At 35.7% G+C, this 13,878-nt stretch overlaps 1 protein-coding gene across 1 annotated transcript in view; it reads right to left on the reverse strand.

The window, feature by feature from the left end:
* The window catches only part of LOC126748530 (rho GTPase-activating protein 7), a 448,556-nt gene that overhangs the window by 92,483 nt on the left and 342,195 nt on the right, over positions 1-13,878 (reverse strand). The window lies entirely within an intron of this gene.

Raw genomic sequence — 13,878 nt, forward strand, 5'->3', positions numbered from 1 at the left:
ACATATGCCTCTATGCATGTTTCTGGAGTAGCCTCAGCTGACATACAAATTGATGACCTTCAGGGTTCAACCCTACAGCCCATCTGTATCTGTAATGATCACTGCACTTAGGCCTTAATAGGCCTATTGTGCACCTGTTGAAGAATTAGAGAACTTCTCCCTCAGGTCATCGTCCAGCCCAGTGACAACGTCGCTTGATCTCTTTAAGGGATAAGTGTAAGTGTGCCTCGAATGCTGCTACCTATTGACAAGAGAGTAGGGCAGTCGCAACGTATGCGCTGCATTGTCACTACTTCATGGTTGCATGCCCTGCATAGTGGACTCCTGCGTAGTTTCATTTTAAAAAGGTGGCTATTTAATTGACAATGACAGTGAGGATGCCTGTTATAAGACGCAGTTTCCCTTTAGTCAGAGACAATTTTTCGATTGCCTCGAGTTTTTTCGGGTTGAGAAGCTCTTTGAATAAATTGCAGCCTTGAGTATGTATCCACCGCTTTTAAAAAGCGTGTGGGTATATGTAATGATAAAGAGTATGTAAAACTAAAGAGTTTTGGTTCGTGGTAAAACTGTCTTGTAATTTAAAATATAGTTAGTCAAAATAATCTGACCTCGCAAGGCACTAATGTTTTTTAAATCTGATCAAACAGTTGTTAGTTATTTTTGGATGACAGAGTGTGCGCTAAACGTCCAATGCACTAACTTATTAGCAATTACCAACACATAATATATTATTATAGTTAAATATTTAACGACACGTATAGCCACTGTGTAGCATACGGTATAATTATTTTTCATACTCGTATATATCTTAGCGTAATAATGGAATATCATGCACAGAAAAATCTAGAAAAAAAGTAGGAAATGCATTACCGCGTATGAAACACAATACAAAATTATACCAAATAAGATAAACAAATAAAAAAAATTTTCAGAATACAAATTTGCTCAATACTAAGCAAGGATTTACATGTTATGTAATAAACCTGTAATGTTTTTGTTAAACGTGAGTAACATAAGCATACTCAACTCAAATATCAAACTCTTCAACGTATATCATGTAGATTTATCCGATATTTATCAATGGCTGGTTTATTTGAAAAGCTTATTTACAAACAAATCATTTCATTCAACATTTTAACCAAAACGCAGTCAGGTTTCCGTAAAGGATATAGCACAGCCACGGCCTTACTAAAAGTGTTGTATGACATCTTATTGGCAGCAGACAGGGGAAAAAATCTGTTCTAGTATTACTAGATTACAGCAAAGCATTCGATACCTTCAACCACTCTCTGCTTTGTGCCAAACTAAGATATTTCGGATTCAAATCTAAAACCATACAGCTTATCCGTAGTTATTTGGACAACAGGTCCCAGCTTGTGATACTTGATAATATAAGATCAGTGCCTCTATACCAGCGTTACTCAAAGTGTGCTTCGCGAAACCTTCGGTAGGGCTCCGCCAGCAGTCATAATAAATGAATGCATGTATAAAAGTGGACCCTAAGAATAAAATTACTTAAGATAAAAACAACCAAAACGAAACGCCTACTTATAGGTGTTACTGGTACATATACGAAAATTTAATATATGTATTATTAAGTAAATGCCAGACCTATTACATTGAAATGTTACAGCGTTACTCGTACGCCACCAATCAGCAATCGAATGACCCCGGTTCGTACTTCGGAGAAAATCGTCTGGCTCTCCGAAGTTTCTGAGGAATTCGAGATGATTCGATGGTTGCTGGTATAATATAAAAGAGGATTGTTTGGCGCGGGGAATTTATTAATCAAGCAACGTACCGCAAAATGTACTCACACCGTGCTTAGTATTTTATGTTCGCTTGTCTTGTTGTTGTTCGTAGTGTTTGTAAAATCTTGTATTTCGTGCGTCAAGAGATACCATTCGTCAAAAAATTGACCAAATCAAATTAGTGTTAAAGAAGAATGGAGTTCGCTTGGATGATGCGTCAAATTTAAATCAAGTTGATATGACGGCGTCAAGTTCTAGTTTTATGGTTTTAAGTTCAAGTAGTAAAACATCTAATGACACACTGAAGGTGAAAAAACGAAAGTATGACGAATCATACATTAATCTCGGATTTGTTGATTCCAACGGCTCACCTCTTTGTATGTTGTGCAGCAAACTCCTTCCTAATAGTTCGATGGTACCTGCTAAGATGCGCCGACATTTAAAAACTGTACATCCCGACTTCAAAAACAAAAGTAAAGAGTTTTTTCTACGTAAAAAAGAACAATTATTAAGAACCCAAGCAGAAGAAGCGCACACTATCGCTGAAAAGCTAATAAAACCATGTGTGGTAGACATAACAAAATCTGTAAAGCATCTTTCTACAGTGGCGCTTTCGAACGATACAGTTACGCGCCGAATTGGGGATATCGCAGCAAACATAAAATAAGAACTGGCTTCACGGCTTCAAAATAACAAATGCATCTTGCAAATGGATGAGTCGACTGGCCATCTTGCTAGTAATTGTGCGATATCCATATAAACATTCACTCGAAGAAAACTTGCTTATGTGCTCATCGCTGCGTACTAACATAACCGGAGAAGAAATTTTTAACACGATTAACATATTTTTTGACGAAAACCAACTCGATTGGAATGATTGCATTGATATTTGTACCGATGGAGCCAAGGCAATGACAGGTAGAACAGCAGGAGCAATATCACGAATAAAAATGAAAGCGCCAAATTGTAGTTCCAGTCACTGCATCCTGCATAGACAATCACTCGCGGTTAAGAAAATGCCACCAAATCTAAAATTGGTTCTTGATGAGTCAGTAAAAATAATTAATTTTGTCAAGTCACGGCCACTACAATCCCGATTGTTCTCAATATTATGTGAAGATTATGGTAGCGATCATAAAACACTATTGCTCGGGGTAAAACTTTGACAAGGTTTTTTGAACTAAGAACAGAATTAGAAGCTTTTCTTACAGTTGTTCCTTTTAATTTAAAAGACCGTTTGTCCGATAAAAGGTGGGTATTTAGACTAGCAATTTTAGCAGACATGTTTGGAAAACTTAACGAATTAAACCTGTCACTACAAGGAAAACAGACAACAGTTTTCAATGCTAACAACAAAATAACTGCCTTTAAAAGAAAATTAGATTTTTGGATTACTTGTTTTTGGTGAGAAAGAAATCGAACGCTTTTCATTGCTAAGTGGGTTCCTTAGTCACCATAGTCTTAGTGATACAGAAATATTTCAACATGAAATATTTGTTGAATTGGTGCTATATCTCAATGATCTGCAAGGAACTTTTGAATCTTACTTTCCTGAAGAACATAATACAAAACTGAAAATAAACTCATGGATTCAAAACCTTTTTTCATCTAAATTGCAGAAGCCTGAAACTATGTCAAATCAGATCTATGAATCATTTCTAGAAATGACATCTGATACAAGCATGGAATCATTTTTCAAAACAATTTCACTAAATGATTTTTGGTGCAGGATTCGTGATGAATATCCACAACTTGCCACAGAAGCTTTGAATGTTCTTCTGCCGTTCCCAACAACGTATTTGTGTGAAACGGAATTTTCAGTATATACAGCTACAAAAACAAAATACCGCAATAGACTGGATGCCGAACCAGACATGACAATTCAACTTTCTTCTATCAAGCCTGGCATTACCCAGTTGATGAGGAATAAAAAACAATTACATGCCTCGCATTAAATGAACTTAGTGTTATCATTTGCTTAATAACTCACTACTTACTGTATCTATCTTTTTTTGTATGATTATTTATAAACAATTCATATATAACTGCTTTTGCTTTCTTAGTTTCAGGCTTAACTCAATATTTTATAGTATTTAAAGAAAAAATCGCGATTTTTTATGTTAAAAAAATGTGTGTACACAAACACTGTAACCCTATTAAATTTTTTAATTTTCTCTTAAGACGTGGATCAAATAATTTGTCATAAACTATTTTCCTTCTATACTGACTGACTGATACAAACAAATAACTTTATGAAAGATCAATATTTTCTATTAATTATAACATATTTGCTGCATTATCTGTGAGTTAGCTTAAAAATAAAACAACGTGATGTTTGTATTTTCTACAGAGTTTTTTTTTTAAATTAACGCGGAAGGTCTAAATTATATGGAAGTAAAAGTACTATAATTTTTTATTAATTGAGTTCGTCGTATATATTTTTTGTTTTGTTATGTTCTACTTTAATGAAAGCTCTCACGGAAGGTCAAAACGAATACCATTATAAGCTTTAGATTCTCAACGGTTCATTGACCGAAAAATTAGCTTCTCTTTTTAATAGATACTAATATTGGTTGGCAAACAGGAAACAATTAAATTGGTAAAATTATAAAAAATAAAAATGTTGATGCTGATTTGATGATTAGGTTAGGTATACTATGTGTGGTCGATTAACAGTCCTCCACTGTGGCTCACATCTACTTACATTTCCCTTATATTCCGCTTGAGGTGAGGCAATCCCAAGCATGACCTGTCTGGGTTCCTTCAGTGCAATTATATTCATGTGATGTCTTAGTTCGAAGTGATTATTAGGATTGTTAAATCCTTCTTTTCTTTTTGTCGGCGAAGAAATTCTTTGTAAACTCCTGGTAGTATGGGACTCCGTATCCGGTTGCCTACTAAAACTTCCCCGCTGGGTGGTACCAGTTGGTTCCCTGCACTGCGGTCTGCTCTGTTGCATGATCAGTTCTGTTGCTTTTCGGAAGTCCAGTATTTTGCTCAGTGGTGTAGTTCTTATCCTCTCTGGTGAAGGTTTGATTTTGCCTAGGACCATTTCCCTGGTTGAATGCTTCGCAGAAGATAATGTGAACAATAGCCCAACAGTTGTTTGGAAAGTTCCATTTTTGACAGATGTTTCCAGTAGTTTTTATGCTCAAGTTCCAACTAGTGTCTAATATCCTTTTTACAGATTTTATGGCTAACAAAGCATAATTATTCTTTCTGAGCCTATGAATCTGTTGCTGGCTCCTTTCATTGCAAGTTGGATTAGTCTCAAACTGTCTAAAACGTGTGTTGCTGCCTGGTCTCCTATAATGTTTGCGGCCCCTTGGCGTCCCTTCTCTGATCAGCTCGACACAGGTCTGGATTCCTATTATATTTGCCTGTAAGTTTAATCCTTGCATACTGAATAGACGATTTGCCTAAAGTGCTTCTTATTTTATCTTGTAAGAAAGTCCTTTAGACTTTTACTAGCCTATCTGCCTTTTAATATCCTTTAAGTCTAATATGACCTTGTATTCATATTATGGTATCTTATCATAACTTCATATAAGAATGCAGTTTTAAACCGCTTTAGATGAGCATGTGTTAGGCTTTAGTGAGGCTGATTACTAGCTCTATCCTTGGTTTTAGAGTCCATATATTCCAGCTCCGTGATATAATAATATTTTTAAAAAAATGCTGGACCCATGTCTAAATCATTTTTAATATTTACTCACATGTTGATATCATAAAATCAAAATAAGATTATTATAGTTGTGTATCACGTACCGCTGTTTGAGAGGCTATTTAATAAGATAATAATGTATTTTTATAAGTAGTAAGACAAATAAACACTTTTAGTATTAGTCACATGCCAATGATATTTCACCTGTGAGTAAGAACACAAGCTTTACTAACTCTCATAAATATATACATTGGCCCGCAAAATTAACCGAACAACGAGTTTTAGGCCGTTTTATTGTCATAATTTATTCATATCGAAACTACAAAAATCCAACTGATTTCTGGTTATACAGGGGTTAATAAAAAGTTGAATTTTACTCTAAATATTTAGACACCCTGTGGAAAAAATATTCGCAATTGAATAATGATTCTCCATCCTTTCCTATCAACTTGTTTTTTGATTCATTCCGATATCTGTATTCTTACAGGAAAAGCACTAGCTTAAAGGAAACAATGCAATAATGCCTTAGTAGCAGGAATTTATTTTTTTAAATATTGTAAAGTTGCCTGTTATGGCAAAAGAAATATGTAGAAGTTGCCATGACGCCGTGGCATGTCAAAAAAATTGCTGTCATTAAATTACAGATTTAATTTTGCTGTACATTTTTGAATTTTTTGAAACATTTTTAAAGTTATTTTTGAAACTGTGTTTCGGAACTGTTGCGTAAACGATACGTTTAAAAACGATGAGCCCAGAAGAAGTGGCACAAGCCGTTGCCCTACGAGACGATGGTCGTCCAATTAGGTGTATTGCAGAAAGGCTTGGCCATCCACGCAGTTCGGTATCGGATGCAAACATTCAGACAAACTGATTCTTATTCCAGTAGACCTGGACGGGGAAAACGAAGGGCCACAAACGCAGTTGACGATCGATTTCCTCGTCTTGAAGTTCTTCGAGAGCGAACAGCCTCTGCTCCTCCTTTGGTAAGAAGACTGGCAGATGTTCACGGTTCCTTGGTTTTACCTGATACCGCATGAAGAAGCTTAGTGGATCAGAATTTAACATCTTGTGTACCTCCTACAGGTCCTCTATTAGATGCGGGTCATCGAAGGCTGCGCCTGGAGTTTGCTCAAACTCATGCAAATTGGGACATGGACGAATGGCAAAATCTTCTTTTTACAGACGAGTCTCGTTTTACGAGATATTCACCTGACGGACGTCAAAGAGTACGGAGAAAAATACTCTCAATCTTGTGTCACTCCTAGAGTGCAATTTGGTGGCGGAGGAGTGATGGTATGGGGTGTTATTTAATTAAAAGCCCGTACAGATCTTGTTACACTTCAAGGAGGTATTAACGCCGAAAGATACATTAGGGAGTGCTTAGAAGTATAGAGGCACCACATGTGCCTTATATTTATAGAACATTTTATCTTGATGCACGATAATGCTCGACCGCACATAGCACAAATAACAAGGCAATATTTAATCGACGTTGACGTTCATGTATTGGACTGGACCTCAAGATATCCAGACCTCAACCCTATTGAGCACTTGTGGAATATACTGCGACGAAGCGTCAGGCAGAACTACGGCGAGTTTCAAACTTTGGCTGCGTTAGAAGAAGCACTGACAAACGACTGGAAAAAATCTTTAAAAAAAAGACGGTACTAAGCAGATTATGGAAGAAGCAGTGCGGATTTACAAGAGGATTATCAACTGAGTTGCAGCTTGCACGGATACTATAGATTCTGGTGGATTCGTTTAATGCGAAGGGATCTACCGCCATGATCACGCTCGACATAGAAAAGACCTTCTATAGAGTGTGGCATGACGGTTTGATCGATAAGTTGCAGAAATTTGGGGTGTCCGCAAGGTTAACTAAATTTATAAAAAATTTCCTAAAAGACAGGGAATTTACTGTTAGAATAAATGGAACTATTACCTTCTTTAACAGGATGAGAGCGAGAGTTCCCCAAGGCTCCCCGCTCGCACCAATTTTATTCAACATATACCAAGCAGACATTCCAAAAAGCACACACTATTCGCAAGTCGCATTATTCGCGGGCGACAGCAGGGTCATCTAGATAAAATTATAGAGTGGTAAACAACTGGAAAATCAAAATAAATAGTAAGAAAACAGAGGCCATTCTAATAACAAAAAAGCATGACCGCAACATCCCAAATTTGGCAATTTCGGGGACGCTGGTTTGCTGGAAAGATGAGATAAAGTACCTAGGAGTATATTTTGACAAAAAAAATAACTTCAAAACGCACATCATAAAACAAATTCATTCATGCAATGGAACCATTCATGCACTCTACTCCTTTCTCTGCAGGAGCAGTAAGCTCTCTTTGAGTAATAAATTAATGGTCTACAAACAGGTTCTACATCCTAAACTGTTTTAGGCCTCAAACATTTTCTGGAATACTACGAAGACGAACATCAGAAAGCTTCAGATGTTTCAGAATAAGTGTTTGCGGATGTTCACTAATACACCCTTCTTCGTAAGGAATCTTGATTTGCACTCTGACTGCAAACTTGATACAATACAAGAATACATAGTTAAAAAACATTCAAAATTCAAGGAAAAAGTCAGAAGTGTGGCCAACTCCCTAATAGGAGAATTTCTCCTGAGACCAAAAGAAAACTGGCCATGGAAAGGCGTAATGTGATATTAGCCGCCGAATTTAAATATACTGACTAAAACAGTTCTTTTAGTATCTAACTTGAAACCAAAGGACTGAGATCGCTCAGTCCTCCGCCTGACTCACTCAGGCTTTGTTTTCTCTGCGAGGAGTGGGGCTCGGGCTCTGGCTCCGCCCAAAGATAACTGGCAACCTCTCCCCGACGCCTAATTACTCTTTCCTATCCTGAAAGAAGTTAAAAATTCTTTAATCCAACCTCAGCACCCAGATGCTACAGAGAAAAGTGGTAAAGGAGATCAAAGTACCATAGCACGCAGTTGCAACTGAGAAGATGCGATTGTTTCTTTAATTGAATCTATGCCTGAAAGAATGAGAGTTGTTATTCAAGCTCGTGGGGGAAATACCCGATTAAAAAAAAAATGTAAATCCTAATACCGCCGTTATCCATATTTAAAAAAAATGTTGCTAATAAAGCATTATTTCATTGTTTCCTTTAAGCTAGTGCTTTTTCTTTAAAAATACAATTATCGGAATGAATAAAAAAACAAGTTGTTAAGAAAATATGAGGCTTGAAACAGCAAAAAGAATCATTATTCGAACGGCAATTTTTTCTACAGGGTGTTTAAAAGTTTAGAGTAAAAATCGACTTTTTATTAACCCCTGTTAAATAACAAATCCGTTAGAGATTTTTGTAGCGTCAATAAAACGGCCTAAAATTGGGCAGAAAATTAGCAAAATCAATGCAATACTGAAAAAGTTATTAAGGATTGAATCTGAACCAAATTTTCGTTGCCCGGTTAATTTTGCGGGCCAGTGTATTTATTATTTTTAATCTATTATGTAACTTTTGTATTTTTCAGATCGAGTAGATTATACCCCATCAATTCCACTTAGTAAACATTTTATCACGATAATTGCATCTATGTATCTGTGAATGATTTATTGGTTTCGATAAAAAAATGAAATTAACCCTATTTTTGTGAATTCTCAATTACTGAACAAGTTTACCACTTTCATATTTCTTTCTCACCTTAACTACAAGGCGGAAGGAATTAATCCTAATAAAGATCTTATATACAGATTGATTATGAATATGAACTTTTAATAAAGCTTGACGTTCGATTTGTTTGATTTGCTCTTCTTTACTTGAAATGTAGGCAACATTTTCCTCTTAAATGAGTTCTTTGCAAAACTCACTAGATTCTTGAGGGCTTTTGATATGCTGTATTAACATGATATGAAGTTTTCTCTTTTAAATAATATCATGATTGGCGTTAATCTGAGCTTACAAGATTTAACAGCTTTGTATCAAATATTTTAGATCAAATTCTAAAACAAATTTCGGTTTTGCCTGTGGACCAACGATGGTCGATGAAAAAGTCGATCGAATGACCAAAGATACATTAATGAAAGAGCCGTTCGTGGCATCGTTGCAAAAGCTTAATAATGTACAGTTCCTTTCAGATGATCATATAAATATTAGCCCGGTCTTTCGCTTCTTAAATGAGAGAAGGGCTGAATTACTTCGTAACCCTTCCATGAAATTTAATGTTATATTTCATTGAAGGGTTTTAATGGTATTACTGGCGCTAATTAATTTTTTCTATCCCCTCTCGATCTTCTGGGTTATTTATAAAGTTTGTAGTTGGTTATTCAACCATTATCTCGGGCGCCACCCTCAAGTTTAATGTGGATGAGGGACCACGGCCTATCGGGTAGCCTTTAGACAGTGGAGAAAGTAATCCAGGTCTTCTGTGTGAGTAAAACTATAGGAAATATTGTAACAAAATCACATTTATTCATCCCAAAACCTAACATGTCATCTCTTTCCTAACACTTTTCAGTAAGCCTTACATACGGCCAAATTCAATACGGTACGGTGCGGGAAGAAAACCCATGTCGGTAAGCAGAATATAAAAGCGGTACGGTAATTTATGGCAGTGAATAAACGGATCAGATACAGCCCAGAGAAAATAAAGCATGAAACGGTCGGTATTAATCGGAATGGTAAGCGCTAAGTCACCCACAGGATATTTAAGCGGACTAATATGGAAAATAAATGCGGTCGCTCGTAACCTTGGCCAACTCTGTTTAAAATGTCGGTAGGCGCGGTCTTAATTATGTAGGTAAAAGATGGCAATGTTGTCAGGTTGGGATAATGGGATAATATCCAATACAGGGTGCTATCTCGTAACGGTCCGACACGTAGCCGTCTGCACTTTATTAAGGAATACACAGTGTTACTCCGTAACGGTCCGGCACGCAACCCCGTGTATCCTGTGGATATTAGGAATAAGGAAATAATGTCCAATGCAGGGTGATACCTCGTAACGGTCCGACACGTAGCCCCCTAGCACTTTTTAAGGAATACACAGTGTTACCCCGTAACGATCCGGCACGTAACCCTTCATTTCTGCAGTTAAGATTCAACTGTGTGGTCCAGAAACCCATCATATGTTTTAATAAATTGATAAGCGGTGGAGCGATTATTATTATTATTATTATTATTATTATTATTATTATTATTATTATTATTATTATTATTATTATTATTAATATTATTATTATTTATCTCCTATCTCCTCTCTCTATCAGCCACATGGATTTTCTAATCATTAACCATCTTCAATAACTTAAAAAAGTGACACTAAAATAATCTGCCAAAAAATTTAATACACTCTCGATTTTTTCTCGAGGTCATTTTCCCTGGTAAAACAAACTCCCACAGCCTTCCTCCCCTGCCTGAGATTTTGTTTGATTGAGTCAAATCCCCTCGAAATGTCTTACATAATTTATGGATAGTCTTTAAGATGTCAGACGCTTATGAATTGATATCTTTTTTAGGTTGTATACTTCAATCTTGTCAGAACCGCCTTTCGCCCCTTGGCATATAACAAACTTTTTCTACATATCAGTTGAATATTAGTTTTACTATATCAGTATTATCCCATCTACCGTTTAAGGTCCAGATCATGACAATTGAGTAATTAATTAAATATCAATAATTATAATAATAAATATGAATATAAAATTTAAATGGTTATAAATAGTAATTATAATATAATCCTTCATTTTAAGGTTGACATTAATAATGGAAATAAATTAGTATGAATCATTTGTCAATGTCCCAGAAATAAAACTAAAGTCATTATTTTATGAGCTGCGGTATATTTAAAATTAAGTCATGTGTCGCATCAAACCAGAGACCTCTTTCAAAAGCCATACAAAATGTCTGATTTTAATTGAATGGGCAAAATATAAACAACGAAATACAAAAGCTAAAAATGACATGTCATTTAAAGGAACATCAATCAAAATAACGTCTGGTCTCATGAAATTCATTAACTGCTTTCGGGTGTGGCCCCCCTGGTCGACTCTTGTTATTCATATTAGTACCATTTTTTATGGTTAGTTTAGCTCGTCACTCGTAAAACTCGGATGTTTAGGTTGGATTAATAAGCAAATCCGAAGAATTTAAACGTCAGAATTTTATTTTAAACGTGACAGAAAAGTGGGTTTTTTCGATATATGTTTGAAGATTTGATTCGCAAGACGAATTGTACTGGCACATAAAAAAGTATTCGTCATATTATTTACGACGCTTTAATAATTTATTTTTTAGGTATGAGAAAATTGAGTTAAGTGATGATTTTCAAAAAACATATATCTATAATTATATATAATCTAAGAAAAATAATCACTGTAAATTAACTTAAGACAGAAATAAAAATTAACAGAAAAAAAAGTCCGACTTAATACAATTAGAGATAATTAGAATTATTATTATTATTTATTATATGCCATCCTTTACTATGCATTTTCGAACAGCAATTTAGAATTTAACACAGACAAATAACATTTTTAAAAATGCCGCGTTTCGGCCATCCTTACGTTCAATTTAAGTCGAAATGTAGTTATTGAGGGAGAATAGAATAAAAGCATTGATTTCCGCATCCAACACCTTCATTTCTTACTAATTATATAACAATAATAATAATAATAATAATAATTATTATTATTATTATTATAATAATAATAATAATAATAATAATAATAAAGTGTGTTAAGAACAGCTAATTATCAATTCAGTAGTTTGCAATCAGGCATTTAACAACAAGAGAAACCTTTCCGGGTTATAAGGGAATCCCAGCAGAACTAAAAAATCGAGTATTTTTTCGACCTCGTTTTTGAGGCCACAAATGGGCATCAAAAATGCCATATCTCGGCTATCGTAAAAGCTACGACTTTGCAGATAGTCTCGTTGTATTCAGAACGACGAAGCAAAGACAAAACCGTTGAAATTTTCCCGATAGCTCCCATAGAAGCCGAGATATCGGCCTTCAACGTTTGGGTTTTTTCATTTTTCGGGTATACCCCCCGTTTGGATTTTTTTGACAAGACATTTTTTTTCTCGAATTCAAACTAACTATACCAGCGGATTGTTCTTATCAAGTAGATCACGAAAATACCAGGTTATAACAGGGTTCGATCAGAAATAAGGGAATGAGAGCACTTTGAATATTCGAAAATTGTCACTTTTTGACCTCGTTTGTGAGGCCAAAAATGGGCATTAAAAATGTCATATCTCGGCTATCGTAACCTCGGCTACAACCTTGCGGATGGTCTCGTTGGATTCAGAACGACGAAACTAAGAGAAGACCGTTGGAATTTTCCCGATAGCTCCCATAGAAGCCGAGATATCGGCCTTCAAAGTTTGTTTTTTTTCATTTTTCGGGTTATATTTCATTTTTCGGGTATATACCCCCCCGTTTGGATTTATTTCACAAAAAAATTTTTTTTTTGAATTCGAACTAACTTTACCAGCGGATTGTTCTTATCAAATAGATCACGAATATACCGGGTTATAACAGGATTCGATTAGAAATAAGGGAATGAGAGCACTTTGAATATTCGGAAATTGTCACTTTTTGACCTCGTTTTTGAGGATAAAAATGGGCATCAAAAATGCCATATCTCGGTTATCGTAAAAGTTACAATCTTGCGGATGGTCTCGTTGTATTCAGAACGACGAAACTAAGACAAAACCATTGGAATCTTCCCGATAGCTTCCATAGAAGCCGAGATATCGACCTTCAAAGTTTGGGTTTTTTCATTTTCGGGTATACCCCCCGTTTGGATTTTTTTCACAAAATTTTTTTTTTTCGAATTTGAACTAACTATACCAGCGGATTTTTCTTATCAAGTAGATCACAAAAATACCGGGTTATAATAGGATTCGATCAGAAATAAGGGAATGAGAGCACTTTAAATATTCGGAAATTGTCACTTTTTGACCTCGTTTTTGAGGCCAAAAATGGGAATCAAAAATGCCATATCTTGGCTATCGTAAAAGCTACGACCTTGCGGATGGTCTCGTTGTGTTCAGAACGACGAAACTAAGACAAAATCATTGGAATTTTCCCGATAGCTCCCATAGAAGCCCAGATATCGACCAAAATTTGGGTTTTTTCATTTTTCGGGTATCCCGTTTGGATTTTTTTCAGATTTTTTTTTTTTTCGAATTCGAACTAACTATACCAGCGGATTGTTCTCATCAAGTAGATCACGAAAATACCGGGTTATAAGGGAATCCGAGCAGAACTAAGAAATCAAGTTTTTTTTCGACCTCGTTTTTGAGTCCAAAAATGGGCATCAAAAATGCCATATCTCGGCTATCGTAAAAGCTACGACCTTGCGGATAGTCTCGTTGGATTCAGAACGACGAACTTAAGACAATACCATTGGAATTATTCCGATATCTCCCATTTAAGCCGAGATATCGGCCTTCAAAGTTTGGGTTTTTTCATTTTTTTGGGT

The sequence above is a fragment of the Anthonomus grandis genome, chromosome 22, assembly GCF_022605725.1.
Source record: "Anthonomus grandis grandis chromosome 22, icAntGran1.3, whole genome shotgun sequence".
In the NCBI taxonomy this organism is placed as follows: Eukaryota; Metazoa; Arthropoda; class Insecta; order Coleoptera; family Curculionidae; genus Anthonomus; species Anthonomus grandis.